The following is a 15,454-nucleotide window of genomic DNA, read 5'->3' on the forward strand; positions in this document are numbered from 1 at the left end:
CTTTGGCATGTCCCAGATGTTATGACTTAGTTTCCCTTCCCTCAATTTTTCTGTGCCCTCTAGATGCATATCTGATAGGTTATATACAGCCTTCTCCTTCACCAGGCAGCAGCACAGGGCCAGACATGTAGCCTTGCTATTTGCAGCTAAAAAGCTGCTATGGAATGGATGCATGATGCAAATGTAAGTCATGTATTGTCATTAACCAGATCTGCTGTTCAGATGGGGAAGAGGAGGGCATCTCAGTCCTTGCAGAGATGAATGACTCACTGACTCATGGACTGATTTGTTCGTGCAAAGTCAGTCAACTGTAGCAGTTTGATCAACACCACCTTTAATTCAAAACTTCAGTTTAGGCATCTTTGCTCACATAATGCTGACTTGAGAAATGCTTTCATTTGGGCTTTTTATTATATACAGAAAAGAGTGCCACAAACCATTTCCAGAGCATTTGACCTCATTTGCAGCCTGTCAAGTGGGAGAGAGGCCGTGAAGCATAAGGAGAGTGGTTGGGACCAGGCAGGGAGTATGCAGCAATGGCAGGGTTTATGATACATGTTGTCCTAACAACAGCAGCTTTCTCTAACCGAAGATTTCCTGTGCTAACATCTCAAGGAATCCTTGGGTATGGCCTTTTACCTGAAAGACACTTCATGCACTTGTGGGGAGGGAGGAGGTGAGAAAAAAACTGATGATACTGCTTTTAAAGTGAATTTAGCATTGATGAGGGTAACTTGTACCCAACTCTGGTGCCTGAAGTTTTTTCTTATCCACAGGATATGGGAAACAGGCAGGGCTGGAGTAAATGTCCCTGTCCTGCATTCATTCTGAGTGAACTGGGACTTTGCACCCATACATGTGAAGTGCTGAAGGAAAGGGGCAGGTGTTAATTCTAGCCAGTTCTTTCTTGTGGACCTTTCTGGGGCACGTGTCACCTACAATGACCAAACTTCTTACAGACCTCAGAGTACCAACCCCCAGCAGCCTGCTGTGCTTGCCCCGATTTCAGGGAAGCAACGTGAAGGGCTAAAACTGGATGACTTTGGCATGGTTATGTGACGGGTTTGTGGCAGGTCAAGTAGTTATGCCAGAGCCTCCCAAATTCTTGCCCTTTCTCTTGGGTTAGAGCAGTTTTAGTCACCTATTTAGATCTCAGCCCCATAACCAAACAGCTAATTTGGGCCCATTGCAAGTGAGATGTGAACCACTGAGGATTAAAAGTCATTTTGCTCATCCTGCAGGCAGTCACTGACTGGAACTTGACACCTGATCACTGCTAGTCTGTGCTTCACTTAAGCTGTCAGCCTTCTTGCTGAAGTCAAGGTCACTGGGAGTAGTGCAGTAAGGTGAAGAGGCTATTAGAGTATACAGGAGCCACTCGGGCACTCACAGGGGGTTTGATTTCTCACCCCTTCTGCTGCCTGTTTTTCACAATGCACATCTAAGTTATAACCCCAAAAGTGTTGCAATAAGTTACAGCTTGGAGCACATTTTGTCTACAATGTTTGCACGGTCTGTCCTGTGAGCAGCCAGGGCTGTCCCAGGTACGTGGGCAATGCAGGTGGCAATGGCTGGATGAGGCTTCCAGGTAGCCAGTGGGGCTTTAGCTCCCATCCCTGTAACCCAAATGGCATCAAGCATAAACTCCCTGAAACTGAGACCTCCCTACCTATTCCTCACCTGGCTGCCCAGAGAGCTTGGGACACCACTCCAGTACAGATCAGTGATGCATGGGAAAGAAAAGGCAAGCATTAGAGCTGCACTGGCTCAGCCAGCTACCCTCACCCTACAGTGATCTGCATTCAGAACCTGACCCAATTTCAGCCCCTGCCGGCTTCAGAGGAAAAACACTGCAGGGTTTCCAGGAAGCACTTGCACAACAGCCAATACCAGGTGAGCTGCAGGCCAAGGCAGATGCATCGTCAAAGCAGTGTTGCCACGTGTGTTGCAAGGATGAGTGAAGGACATTGGCATTTTGTGTCATTCGTACCCAGGGAACCATGTTCTCTTTCCAAATGCAGTCAAAATGGAGGGGAGAAGGGGATAAGCATGGTTGTGACTTCAATACAGCAGTTATGTGTGGGAATGTGTGCCTGGCATAAAGTCAGTTCATTCAGTAATGCTTATGTTGTTTTTATGCTTGTAGAAAACTCATCAATGGATTAACACCTAGAAAACGGTAGGGACCTTTACTTTAAGAGAAGGGCTTTGACCTGGTGGTGTGAAATTACTGTGTTTTGGAAATTTTCCCTTCATATCTGACATTTGCTCTACATCTACCCAGGAGTTCTGACCCAAGCAATCATCTCTCACGAAGGGCAACCTCTGATCACCTGTAAGTGCAAGTAGAGGATAATATACTTTCTTTCACAAGGATGAGGAGGAAAAGCAGTGAAAGCCACAGAAACTGATAGGAAAAGTCCACTCTCTACTATGAACCAGATGTCTTTCACGCTGAGAGCTGATGTATGGCTCACAGCAGAGTGGAGGGTGTTGGGACAGACAAGAGGACTTGAAGCCACACATCTGACCTGGCCTGGTCATGCATGCTCCTTGTCACCTTTGGTGAAACACTAGTTGTTTATCTCTGAAAGCCATTTGCTTTCTACCCACCGTGTCAGTCCTCAGAAAAGCTTGCCATGGAAAAAATGCCTGGTCATCAGCCTGGCAAGTCAGGCTTCACATCTCCTCTCTCTCTCTCAGTCTCTCTTCCCAGCAGAAGAACATTTGTCACATCCCCTCAGAATCCACAGCAGAATCTCTGCTTTACCCTCTCTGAAACTGGGAACAAGCAGAGCACTAGAAGAGGGAAATGGGAGGAGAAGATGGGTTAAGGAGGTATCAAAAGAAATGGACAAGAAAAATGAGATCAGTGCGTGATCCCAGGCTACAGTAGGGATATCTGAAGGAAAGGAACAAACAGGACTTCTGGAAAGAGTCCTGGCCCTAAGGGAACTAGCTGGGAGACATGGGAAATTTTACTAGAAAGGTCTCCAAGGCCAAGATGTTAAAAGGCTGTTATGAGCAGGGAGACAAAATAGTATTCATCTTGGAAAATGGGAGGCATAAGGATAACTACAGCCCAGTGGAGAGCTTCACATTTGTTTCTTTAGATGGTCTTTGCTTAGTTAAGCTGTGTACCAGTATTTATAGCACAGCCCTGTTTATGCTACAACTTAACCCTGCAATGTTAGCAAGTGGGTGTAATGGCTGGCCTCAAACCATGTGGGTCAAGGTACCACGTGGCTTTCCTTCTTGGATAATACCCAACAAGGAGCTGCAGCAGCTCCACAGGTCCCATCCCCACCCCTGTCTGCCTGAAGGCCTCCCAGTGTCCTGGCGAGCTCAGTGTGGGAGCTCAGTGTGGGGGCTGGGAGGACAGCGGTGCTGGTGTAACTGGTTTGGTCAGCATACCAGACCAGAGCTGGTGCCAGACTGCTCCAGCCCCAGGGCTGTCCTCCAGCACCTCCTCAGGGCACGGCAGCAGCAGGGTAGCAGCACCCTGCTCCTCCTTGGGATTTTTGTGGAGCTGGGCTGGGCCACGTAGGCAAGGGAATAGGTTTCCACTGATGAAGGGCCACATCCTGGCACGTGGGCAGTGGGAAGCCAGTGGGGCACCAGAGCGAGCAGGAAAGAGTATGTACGGGTGCCAGGTCCAGCTGCAGGTCGGCCCAGGTGACCGATGGAGCAGGGGCAGAGTTATCGCACGTGAGGTGTCTCTGCAAGGCCAAGTGGAAGGACAGAGGTGCTTTACGTCAGCTCCAGCCACGTGTGCACAGGGTCAGTGCCTGGCACCGCCCTGGGCAACAGCGGGTGCCACGGGCTGGTGTGCAGGGGAGCAGTGTCCTTGCAGAAAAATGACTCTCACGGTCACTCTCTTTTGCTGTCCCAAGCTGCCCTTAAAGGTACTGGAAAAAGCCAAGGGTGGGAGTCCTGTTCTGCAGCATTTTCTCCTTGAACTCCAGAAGGAAAGTTGATGTTGCTGTAAATGCAGCAGCACGCTTTGCCACTGAGGCAGTTCTGTGTGGCTGACAGGAATTTTGCCTAAATGTCATGCAGGAGGCCAGATATACATGGTCCTAGCCTTAACAGCTTTTTGTGCCCCTTCTGCTCTGAGGACTGGCATTAAATGATGAAAAGGGCAACAGGCAAGAACAGCTATCCCCTGTCTTCTACCAATCAGTCTCAGCTGGGATTTCCTACTCTGGAGGTCATTAAGCCAAAGAAGCCTCCCTGGAACAAGCAGAAATACCAAATCCTAGATCTTGAGCCAAGACTTGGTCTTTACTATTATCAGGTTAGAAGGATGAAGCCAGATTGGATTGTTTCCTTTTCTTTTTTAAATTCCTTTTGCCTAGAGGCCCTGATGGTGTGGACAAAATTAAGAAGCTTCCTCTTGGGCCTCTCTTCTTTGGGAATTTTCACAGGCTGCTTGTATTCTGGGAGCAGGAAAACTTCCCACCCCTCTTACTACAGATTATATGGTCTTTTTAACCTCTTGTTTTCCACAATGCATTCCAGTGAGAAATGTGTCCTGTAAGTGCGTTGTCTCAGATCATTCTGCCTTCCACAAGCCAGGACTTGTGGAAAGGAAGTCAGTCTATTCAGGCTAGGAATGTTAAATGTTTGCTGCTGACTCCCCCATCGGGGGCTGTGAGCTGTGCCAGGGATTTTCCACCAGCTCTACCTATTCCAGCTTTTCAACTGGGTGCATTTTCCCATAAAGATGTGGTCTCAGAAGGGCCATCTTCACTGCTTAGTCACTCGGGTGAAGAAAATGGTTAGAGCATGGTTCTCATGCTGCCTTCTTTCTACCAGGCACTTGGCTTTATCTTGCATTATAATTGAGACTAAATCTTTTTGAAAATCTATGTGTCAGCACTGAATTATTTATAGTCATGTCAAACATTCCAGAGTACATGGATAAAACCCAGGATAAAGTATCCTAGTGTGCCACTGATGACAAAGAAGTGTTTTGCCAGTCAGAGCTGACCAAAATATGATGTAGACTAAGATGGTTTTGCTAGCTGGGGGGCAGGTGGGGGTGTGTGTTTATTTTAACAAAGTCAATATGTCATATTTTATGATTACCTTAACAATCACATATATAATAATGTAATTTTTTCAGCAGCAGACTCCAGCAGGAGATAAAAGCCTAGAATTATGTTTGTGAATTTGACTGGAGGAGATTGTAGACTGTTCCCAGACCATGTTTGTTCTCTTTGCCAAAGCAAAGTATTACTTAAATAGAAGGCCAGAAACACTGTGCTGCAGCTGAAATATGACCCATTAGAAATGCCTGAGAAACCGCAATTAAAAACTCAAGGAATTTTAAATCATTTCTCCCAAATAAAACTAAGGGGGGAAGGTAATTGCATTGGTACATAAGTTATGAGTCCAGATCTTGCTTTGTAGCTGCTTATTTTCTTTATGTGCTATTTGTCCCTTTTTAAAGAATAACACAGGCCTTATATATCTGCATATAAAGTGTATAACAATATATCATTATTCCGCTTGTCCCTTATTAATTTTCTATTTGAAAGTCTTCCAGCACTTCAAGTGCTCATCCTTGTATTCAAAAACTGCTTGACATTAGTTACTGCCCTGTCCTGTTCCCAAAATAATTAAGATCTCCACATCTCTAAATTTTTAATCTCATTTTTGTCTGTGTTCTGACATGTATTGACCAGTCCACTCTCACTGCCCTCCACTAAAGTAAACTGTGATTGATAGATCATGTCTTCAATTAGAAAAGCTCTCTCAACCCTCTCAACACAGGCATTTAGGAATTCTTACTCCCTGCTTTGCTGTGAGTTCTCGTGTATTGTTCACATGAATGGGCTGGACTGTTGTCAAAGGAGTGGTTAAATCTCAGCCAGACCTGAGAGGGTTCAAGTGGGCAAGGAATGATAGCCTTTCACCTGTTTTGGTCTTCTCAGTCTTATCATAGCAATATATGCTTACTTGGTCACTCCCTTTCGAAAAACAGTCAGTCTGCTGAAAAAATAGATCCTTCGGTTTGCTCTACATTTAGGCAAAACCAGTTTTGTATCCAGGACTACAGAAATGCATGCTTTTCTTCCCACCTTTCAGCTAAGAAAGAAGGAAAAACAAACATTTGTGCAAATTCATCCGCAGTAGTGTAATATTTTACATGTCTGTTTAATAGACAACTACAGCAGTGAGGGAAAACCGACAGGTCACTGCTTGTGACTTGGAGGAGTTCAGGCACTTTGTGTTGTTTGTGCTCTGAAGGCTGTTCAGCTTCTTCATTGTCCTGCAGAGTTTGCAGATTGGATTGTGATTTCTTGATGGGTTTAGTTCATGGGTATAAACTTTTTTTCTGGTAGTACTTAGACGGAGGTAGAAACTTCTCAATCATAAATGAACCATTGGCATCCTCAAGGTCCCGAGGGCTGAAAACAGACCACTGAAGGGAAAAATTAAATAAGAAGTGGGAAAATTGGAGTTGCTGCTGTTGTCTCCTCAGCAAAGCTGTGTGACTGCTCACACTGGAGTGAATACTTGTCCCCGGGTTTGTTTTTCCCTTTCTAAAGGGTAATGGTGGTATTGATAATATGCATATGGATTACTCAGTACTGAAAATTTTTGCTGTTTGGTTGGGGTATACTAGCTGGGGTATACAGGAGAATATGCGCCACACTCATCACAGTGCTGGCTCTAAAATAATTTCAATTATGCTTTAAAAAAAAAAAGGCAGCTTAGTCTATTCAGGTAGCTGAGAAAATAACTTCTCTCTGGTATGAATGGCATCTCCATTACTGAAACATTTTTGTCATGGCTCTAGCAATATATACATATGCTGTAAAACTCCTTTTAGTGTAGACACACCCTAGAGGAACTGAGTGTCCAGCTTGCTGAGAAGATCACCTAGGTAGCTAACTCTCTTAAACACATTCAAAATCACTACCTAAAGGTTCTCTTTCAAACTGACAGTTTAACACGTTTCACCATGCTCCCCCTCACCCCAGTGAGATCTTGATGAACATTATGGTATCATCTTCCTTCAGTCTCAAATTCAGCCTACCTGTTGGTCACCCTGCCTTCAGCACTGCCTTTCAGACATACTCCAGGCAGCAAAGCTGGCAGAGGAAGCCTGAGTTGGTCTGGAGAGAAAGTGGAAGGGTAGGACTAGTTCTGTCAACAACAGGAAGCAAAGCATATGTTTTTAACGGGCAAATAGGGAGACATTTCCCACTATTAGTGACAAGACCTGCCCCTGTGATGCAAATTAAGTGGAAGATTTGCAGTGTCATACCAGTGGGTGTAGATTTCACTTTCTTTAAGATACACAAAACCTATTTTTCGTCTTCTTTTCTGCCTTTGGAGCTAATTCATTTAACTCTCAAAGAGGACACAGCTGGTTGTTAGCTTCAGCTTCTCTTGATGTTCATTTTCTTTTTAAACAAGCTTGCATATTATTCTAGCTTAATTATATCTTTCTGCAGATAAAATCATTGGAAAGGGTCCATCCCTTCCCCCCATTCTGCTCTGTTTTTTCCTTGATTTCTTTCACACATCCCTTCCCCGGTGAATACATCTGAACCTTACATGGTGTTAATTAAGGATCTCAATTGCATATTTGCCTTTGCAAAGCTTGCCAGTGTGCACAGGCAACCGTGATTGATTGACAGCACCCGAAGAACAATGGAGGAGCTTTAAAAAGGCTTGGCAAAGCAGTGCAATCAGTAGGGAGCATGCAGAGAGGAAGAGCTTCACACAAGGACTTCAGGAAGAACTGTGTTTGGTGACTTTTATTTCCTTAATCAACATCAGGAAACAGTTCAGCCCTGCTGCAGCTGATGATAAAGTAGCTCCTCCAATGCCCACCACTAGATGAAATAACCACATGCCTTGAGGTAGAACAAGTTGTTCTGGAACATGTACTTTTGTGATTATTTGGGGAAATCTTAAGAAACTGTAATTCTTCCCAGCAGTGACCTGGAGGGGGGAGATTTTGACGTTGGGCTCTGCAGCTGTGCCAGGACAAGGTGCTTGTGGTGCTGGTGCAGAGTCCTCTCCTAGCTGGGATACTGAGCTATTGACCCAGCGTTACACAGGTCAGCAATCTGTCCTGCTGCCATCCTAGGGCAAAGCTTGAGCATAGTGGAAGAGACAAAAGTCTGGATTTATCTCAGCTCATGCAGGAAGCCTGCCACAGGCAGGGCGAGCCTCAGTTGCAGCCACCTGCCCTGGTGAAAATGCTCATCCTGGTTCTGCTCATCAGGTGCCATACACAGGGCTTGCCTGTCTCATGTGCTGTGGTAGTCTCTGGTACCACCAAATCTGAGTACCTCACAGCTTCCCTCAAATCTTTGCATTCTCTTCACATTCCTGAGGGGCTAAAAACTGCCGCAAGCCCTGCTTTACAAGAGAGAAGTGGAGGCACAGAGATGTCACCTCTTCAGTTTCCTAAACAGCGATGAGAAATCCTAGGGCAGAACCAGAATTAAAACCTGCCTTTCCCAGTGGTGTTCCCTGGGGAGTTACCTCAGGGGTTTCCTGCCCATGGGGCCAAGTAGCACATAATAAGGTGTTACAGTGGTTCAGGGAAAACTCGGAGGAATCACAGCAGACTGGGATCTGTTACATTTGTGAGCAATAGAAAAATGTAGCAGCATTGGAAACTCCTTTCCCTCCATCTGTCATGCCCGGAGTGGCATTTACGCAGGCAGATCTCTATGCCAAGAGGTCATGTTACAGCCTAGTTCTCTGCTAACCATGTTACTGCATGTTTTTGTCTCACCTGTGTACCCGAGTCCAACCCGTGTTACAGCTCAGAGGACAAATTCCTTGCTAGAACAGAGTTTGACCTCATGTATACCAGCAGTAACGACCACTATTGCAGCACAATTCCCAGGCATGTTCAGTTTTCTGTGCAGAGAGGACTGCTCACACTAACAAAGAAGGCCATCAAAGTGAGGTGTGCACTGTAAACCTCAGGGATGGGGTGGGGGGTTGATGATATGCCAACCTATAAAAGTTTGCAATATCCTTTTAGCCAATTGCACAATTATTATTTCTTACCTATTTTACCTCCTTCTCCTTCTCCTGCACTTATCTCCTGAATTGAGAAGCACAACAGATCAGGTGTTTGGGTGCCAGTAAAGCACTTGGGAGACGTGGAATCAATATCTTTGCTTGCTGCAATCCTTTGCATCTGAGTTGGGTGAACCCCTTAGGGTATGCCTGCAACAGGTGAACTAAGTTCCTGAGAAGTTCTACCTTCCTGGGGGCAAACAGCTGGATAAATTAACCTGGGGAGAACATGACATGACTATCTCCTGATTGATTTAGAGCTGGTCTCTTGAAGAGGTTGCCTGGGCTCCATGGATGGCTCAGCTACTTATAAAACAGTTGGTGAATCCCTGTGGTTCACAACCCTCATCATTAAGGTAAATCATTGCCAACGTAGGAAGTTTTAAATTAAAAATGGGCACATTAGATCACTCTATATGTCTGTCTACTCTAGTATCCTCTCTTCATCAGTGGTTGATAGCAGATATTTAGAGGGAAACTATACGAGAAAGGCAAGCATGTAGTGGTAATTCTCTGGTGTAGTTGCCAGGCTGTGGGTTCTTGAAAGCTTCCTAGAATCTTGCTGTTTAATAGCACTTAATAGCTCTGTCCACAGCTTTGTAAAATCATTTTTTGAAATCTGTTTTAGGCATCCATAGCACTGTTGGCAGCAAGCTCCAGAATTTAATTATGCATTTGATGAAGCGCTTCCTTTTGTTAGCTTTGAATCTGCCACTTCATAACTTTATTTTATGCGGTTCCTTCTGCATAATCCTCCCATGTGAGCAAACTGCCCAGAGGTCACCAAGACTTTTCAAGCTGGTGTTTCATCTACAGCTGCATGCCTGTGCAAAAGTTGTGGTTATGCATATGTGTCAAGAGGAGGTTGTTTTTCACTTAACCAAATCCATACCAACGCAAGTCCCAATTTTAAATCGCATTACAATAGCGTGAATAGGTCTGCCAATGTTTTAACTCTTCTCTCTTCTTGGAAGTGAAAGCTTTACCAACGTAGAGTACTGACATACGAGCGTGACCATGCTTGCTCAGAGAGCAGGTGTAGTCAAAAGAGCTCGTCTTTCAGCCATAGCTTTGTACAAACACTTTTCCAGCACTAGTGAGTTTTACCAGGGAGGTGTTTCTGCTGTGGAGGTGGTGTGTGTCAAGGCTGTGCTCCACACCAGTCTGTAACTCACTGGCAGAAAACAGGGCTTTGCTGCAGGACTGATGCCAGCAAGACAGCTCACCCACCTTTGCTGTCCAGACCCATACATAGGCCAACAGAAGTCTCTGGTTATCCAGCCTCTAGGGCTAAACCAGCCTGATGGAATGCAAAGCTGTCCCTCAAGTGATTTGAAAGAAAAAGCACAAACATCCTCATGAGGTCTAAGGAGTGTCCCTGCCCAATACCTGTACTAATGGCACGAAATTCACTGAAGGCCTGTGCCTATGCATAAAAAGCCATGTCCCCAAGACCATATCTGAAAGTCTGATAAAAGACTTTATTTTTCAGGAACCCCTGAGTTTTTGTTAAAAGCAGTGAGAGAGATTGTGAGCTCTGCTCATTTCAAATTCAAGTCATTTACTCAGAAGTCTAAATATGGAGTTGGACTTTTATTTTATGATATACTGGCCTTTGTCTTGGGCTGTTGAAAAGAGAACATGATAAGCTAACAACTGGCATAAAATTTTCAGTTACTTTGTAAATGTTACAGCAGCAGAGAACCAAGTAGAATTACTGAAGGGTCAAAGGCATAGATTAGAAACATCGTTAAGGAATGGTAAGAATTACTGATAAATTCTAGTGTCTTTGTTTTATTACTTCCCTATATCAGTCAGGTCTGCAAACACACTGATTCACGTTTAATTGAACAACAGCTTCATTGTGAAACCTGCCATTCTTAGCTGCAGTATAGAAAATATCTTTAAAAACACCACCCCCGCTTTCTAACATTGTACAGACAAAGAATTACAGCTCATCTGCCATAGGATATATACTACAAGTGGCATCATCTTCCTTAAGTCTCGTTTTCTCTGTCACATGTGGTGTGACAAACAGCAGTCTGGGGACCTGCGTGCTGCGTATGCCTTTGTGAGGAAGGGCTTCCCTGCACCTGCAACAGGCCCTCTCCTTCTCCCACTGCTCCCTCATTCCCCTTGGGTGTGTGCTTTGGTCACGACCGGCAATCTCTGGGCCGATGTCCCAGAGCTGCAGTCCAGGGCAAGGCAGGTGATGCTGTGTGGAGATGTGTAAGAGTGACCTTCTCTTTGGGTTCCCAAAGCCCCATCCATGCTCTTGATTGTGCACAAGCAAACACGTGTCCCACTTTCCGGAGAACAAGCAGACAGGGAAGCATGTTCTGCTTTCGTTGTCCATGGGCTGCAACATACACTACCTATGGTCAATCCTGTATATTTGATTGCTCTCATATGAATAAAAAGGATTAGCTGTCTCTGCAGAGCATTTGGCCTACATTTCATCACTTTGCTTGTGAAGCTGAGCTGGATAGGAGTGTGAAAAAAAGAGCTTGTTAAAGCCTTGGTTTTGACACAGTTATGTCAGCCAAAAAAAAAAATATTTCTCTCAATACCTCATTTCATTTTAAGGGATGTATTCCTTTTGTGCTCTTAGCTGTGGCTTTCACTGCTGTACCAGCAAGCCCTACCTTGAATGTATCATGTGGTGCAGGCATGGTAGGGTACACAGTCCAGCTTGGCTGCGACTCCAGCTGTGTGGTGCTGGCACCTACTCAATCTAGATGGTAATCTGGTGTCCTTGGTGCAACTCCTGGGAGAGGTAGGCATCTATTGCAAAGTTAGGCTTGAGGAGGACACATGAGAGGCTTTTAACCTGCCTCTAATTTCAGATAGTGCATCCATGCAACCAAGAGTGCGTTCAACTCAGCTTACTTCAATTCCAGCACACAGAGCACAGTGCTGTGGTTTGGAGGAGAATGGATGGTCCTTTAGGTCAGAAGACAGATGCGAACATGTATGCAGGATGCCCCATGCTATGTAATAGATCCCTGTGTCTGCCTCAGACCATGTGAGATTTCACAGCTCTAGTGTCACCATAAAGTTAGCTCACCAGAGTGATCTAAAGTGACATAACCAAGGTAAAAGTGACACTTCAGTACAGATAAGCCCTTCATCTTTTAAGTCGGTTATTTATATTAGATCAGTCTGTGTCAGTCACAGTATCTGACCTAACAGCCCATTCCACTACCTGGGTAAGGATTTGTCTGGCTCTGTCATTTTTTGGCATTGTTAAACTCTTCGTGCAGTCAAGACTGCTAGAAGGAGGTTGGAAACTTCTCTGGACCAGTTACACCTTCCCTCCTGCTCAGGATTTTAACCTTTAGTCATTTTATTTTTAGCCAAAATTGCTGAAAGCTCTTTCCTCCCAGTCTGTGCACTGTAGATTATGAAAACCTAATGAGAAAAGCTAAAACTCATTTGCTCAGAAAGAATAATTCCAACTCTGTCCTTTGGCAGATGAGAAAATTAGGCAAACTAATGCATTTGTCATAGACTCAGTTGAATATGCTGTTTTATTCAACTTCATGTAAGGGTGCTGTAATAAGGGTCTAGGCATAGGTCCCTGAGAGGTTAATAACTCCAACGTTGTTTCTACAGGGCTTTTCAGAGCACTGTAGTTTTCCAGATGGAGGACTGGCAGCCTGAGGAAAGATCTAGATCCAAGGGATACTGGCAATAGAGAAGGCAAGATGGGTGGGTGTCTATGAGTGTTGCAAGAGAACTGTCTGTCTACAGACCTCCACCTGAGGACTGTGCCCAGCTCTCCTGTGGACCTTGTGAGCTTCAGACAGATGGGTCTATGTGTTATGGTGCCAAACAAAGTATAACTATAGTTTGATTTGTGAGTGTTGCCTCCAGTTCTCTGGTAAACATCTGTCTAGTGTGGCCAAGGCCAAGTCACTTTTTCCCATTTCTCACTTTCTGCTTTAGGAAAATGTAAGAAGTAGTGCTCTTGTCCTAAGTATTGTGTGAAGATCCAGTACTGGAAAAGTGCTTATATATATGTTCTGAACATTACTGATGATCCCAGAATGCGGAAACAGTCCAGCACAGTAAGTCTAGTCTGATATTTGAGAATAAATAAATCTCAAATTAAGACTATAATATTTGAGAGTAAATTACCTAGCCTATAGATGCTATTCACCATTTTTCTGTCTTGCTCATTTTTATGTTTTATTCCAATGTGTATTTGAATCTCTCTACACTGCCCAACCTCATTCTGCCATTTGGTTGGGGGAAGGGAAAAGTCTAAATTTGTGGTTTATATATGAAGAAGTCTTTAAGCTGCCCACCAGATTCTCCTGTTGGCTCCTGCGGAGTGCCTGAGGCTGGGATCATCCTGTAAAACTTGCAGGCTTTGGTATTTCTGTTCTGACTGCTTTGCTGGCATATTAAGGTAGACAAATGGACTCACTCTATGTCCTCAAGAACCTAGGTATAGCAGTGACAATAAGAGAGAGGTATTTGAGGTTAGAAGAAATTTGCATTCATGCTAGTGTAATAATTTCAGGCTCCTGGAAAGATATAGGATTTTCCCCTCTTTTAAAAAAAAAATAAATGCTATAGGCCAAAGCTGCATCCCCAAGAAAGCGGTGACTATGGTTTTGCACAGAAAGGCATGTCTGTCAGAGGGAGAAAAAGATTATAAAAAAGTAGTTTTCTAAAAGGAAAATTGGTTTTAATGGAAAACATGTATCCAACGAAATGCCTGGAAAATTTGACTGCAGCAAATTTCTGACTTTATGTTTCAGTCAGATAAACTATCAGGCTGACTGAAGAAGTAATGGAATGAAATTATACTGTCTGTGTTACACTGGAAGGGCAGAATAAATGATCCCTAGGCTGCAGTCTCAAAGGACCGTGGCATTTTCATGAATTTTCTACACTGTGTTGCTTGGAGCAAGACACCAGCTAGTTCACTCTTCCTGTCTTGCCTCTGCTGTTTGAGTCTGTTGCAAAGCCTGATCTGTAAGGGGCAGAAAAAGAGTGCAGTGGGGCTAGATCTGCAAAAAGCACTTCCAGCAGTTCTAGAATGACAGTGGAGAGAAAAGCTTCTTACCTGAATACTCATGTATGTCTGGCCTCCCACAGTTCTGCTCCTGGCACTTCTTTTGGATGATCCCAAGCAAGTTCCTTCTCTCTCTTGAATGGCTTCTTTACAATGGAAAATGGAGGGAAAAGTCATCTAGGTGAACTAGAAGCACGCATTTCAAATAGGTGAGTCATCTGCATTAAAGTGGACACCTTTAGTAAGAATAATGGTGGGCTAAATTAAATGTTCTTCTTAAGTTAAAATGCCCACATGAGGCTTTAATGTGATTTAATTAAGTTTTTAAAAGTTTCATTAGCTTGCAAAGTTCATTCAAATTAGGATTCTGGAGTATCTTCATGTAGGTAAACCCATAGTTTTTCCCTCTGATGAAACGGGGACTTCACCACCTTAGAAAAGCAATGCTGCCAGACTCAGTTCACTGATACCTAGAAAGCACTTTGTTCTGTCGGAGGCAGGAGGCCAAATGCGTGTAGTTCTCTCCTGTGAGTGCAGCACACACAGGCTTTGGGCAGCTGCACGTGGCTCTGTGTGAGGCTCCCAGCTGCAGCCTTCTCCCAGACACATACCAGCTAGCAAGGACGGTGCCGTCACCTGCATGGAGCCATATCCAAGGTACCAAAACACTGGTTCTGCTCTTTCTTCTGCCACCAGCTTCCCATGTCCCACACGTACCTACCAGCAAGAAATGGGGCCATAACAGTATATATGCATTTACTCTTCACTGTGTTTTGAAGTCAAGAGGAGAGAGGAGGATTTGCAGGCTTGTTTCGAGTGCCTGATGTGGGTGACTTTGCTGTGCCATTTCATTATGGGAACTCAACTGCAGCAGATTTCTGGAAACCTGATCCCTGAGATAAACGCTGAAGAACTGAAACAGCAGCATCTGTCCAGTGCTTCAGACTGTCAGTTCAGAGGCAGGGCAAAGCCTCCATGACCTGAACAGGGCTGTCAGTATAAGGACAGCTGCTCTCAGTCATAGGCACCCAGTGGACCTAAGTGGAGGCAAAAGTTACATTAAACAGCCACACTGCTTTCCAAGTCACATGAGACCTACTGACATGCATTTTCTAAGAGACTAATGACATCTAAAGCTCTTTGAGTAAACTATTTGCTTTACATTTATAACAGGATAATCATCCCACTGCTTGTCATGGGAATTAAGCCACTGATCACCATCCCAGTGACCAAAAACATTCTCCTTGAGAATAAAATACACATCTTTATCGTTAAATTCTGCCTCATCAATAATGAAAGATTCTCTTACAAAGCTATCAGGTTTAAGAAAGCAGCCATCTTACAGACCATGCCAGCCTCTTTCCAGAT

At 44.4% G+C, this 15,454-nt stretch overlaps 1 long non-coding RNA gene across 5 annotated transcripts in view; it reads left to right on the forward strand.

The window, feature by feature from the left end:
• LOC135409162 (uncharacterized) overlaps positions 1-15,454 on the forward strand; it is a 275,200-nt gene that overhangs the window by 251,678 nt on the left and 8,068 nt on the right. For all 5 annotated transcript variants that reach the window (XR_010428042.1, XR_010428039.1, XR_010428044.1 and 2 more), the window contains one exon: positions 14,170-14,295. This is a non-coding gene — a long non-coding RNA (uncharacterized LOC135409162). The remainder of the gene's footprint in view (positions 1-14,169; positions 14,296-15,454) is intronic.

The sequence above is a fragment of the Pseudopipra pipra genome, chromosome 2, assembly GCF_036250125.1.
Source record: "Pseudopipra pipra isolate bDixPip1 chromosome 2, bDixPip1.hap1, whole genome shotgun sequence".
NCBI classification, from domain to species: domain Eukaryota; kingdom Metazoa; phylum Chordata; class Aves; order Passeriformes; family Pipridae; genus Pseudopipra; species Pseudopipra pipra.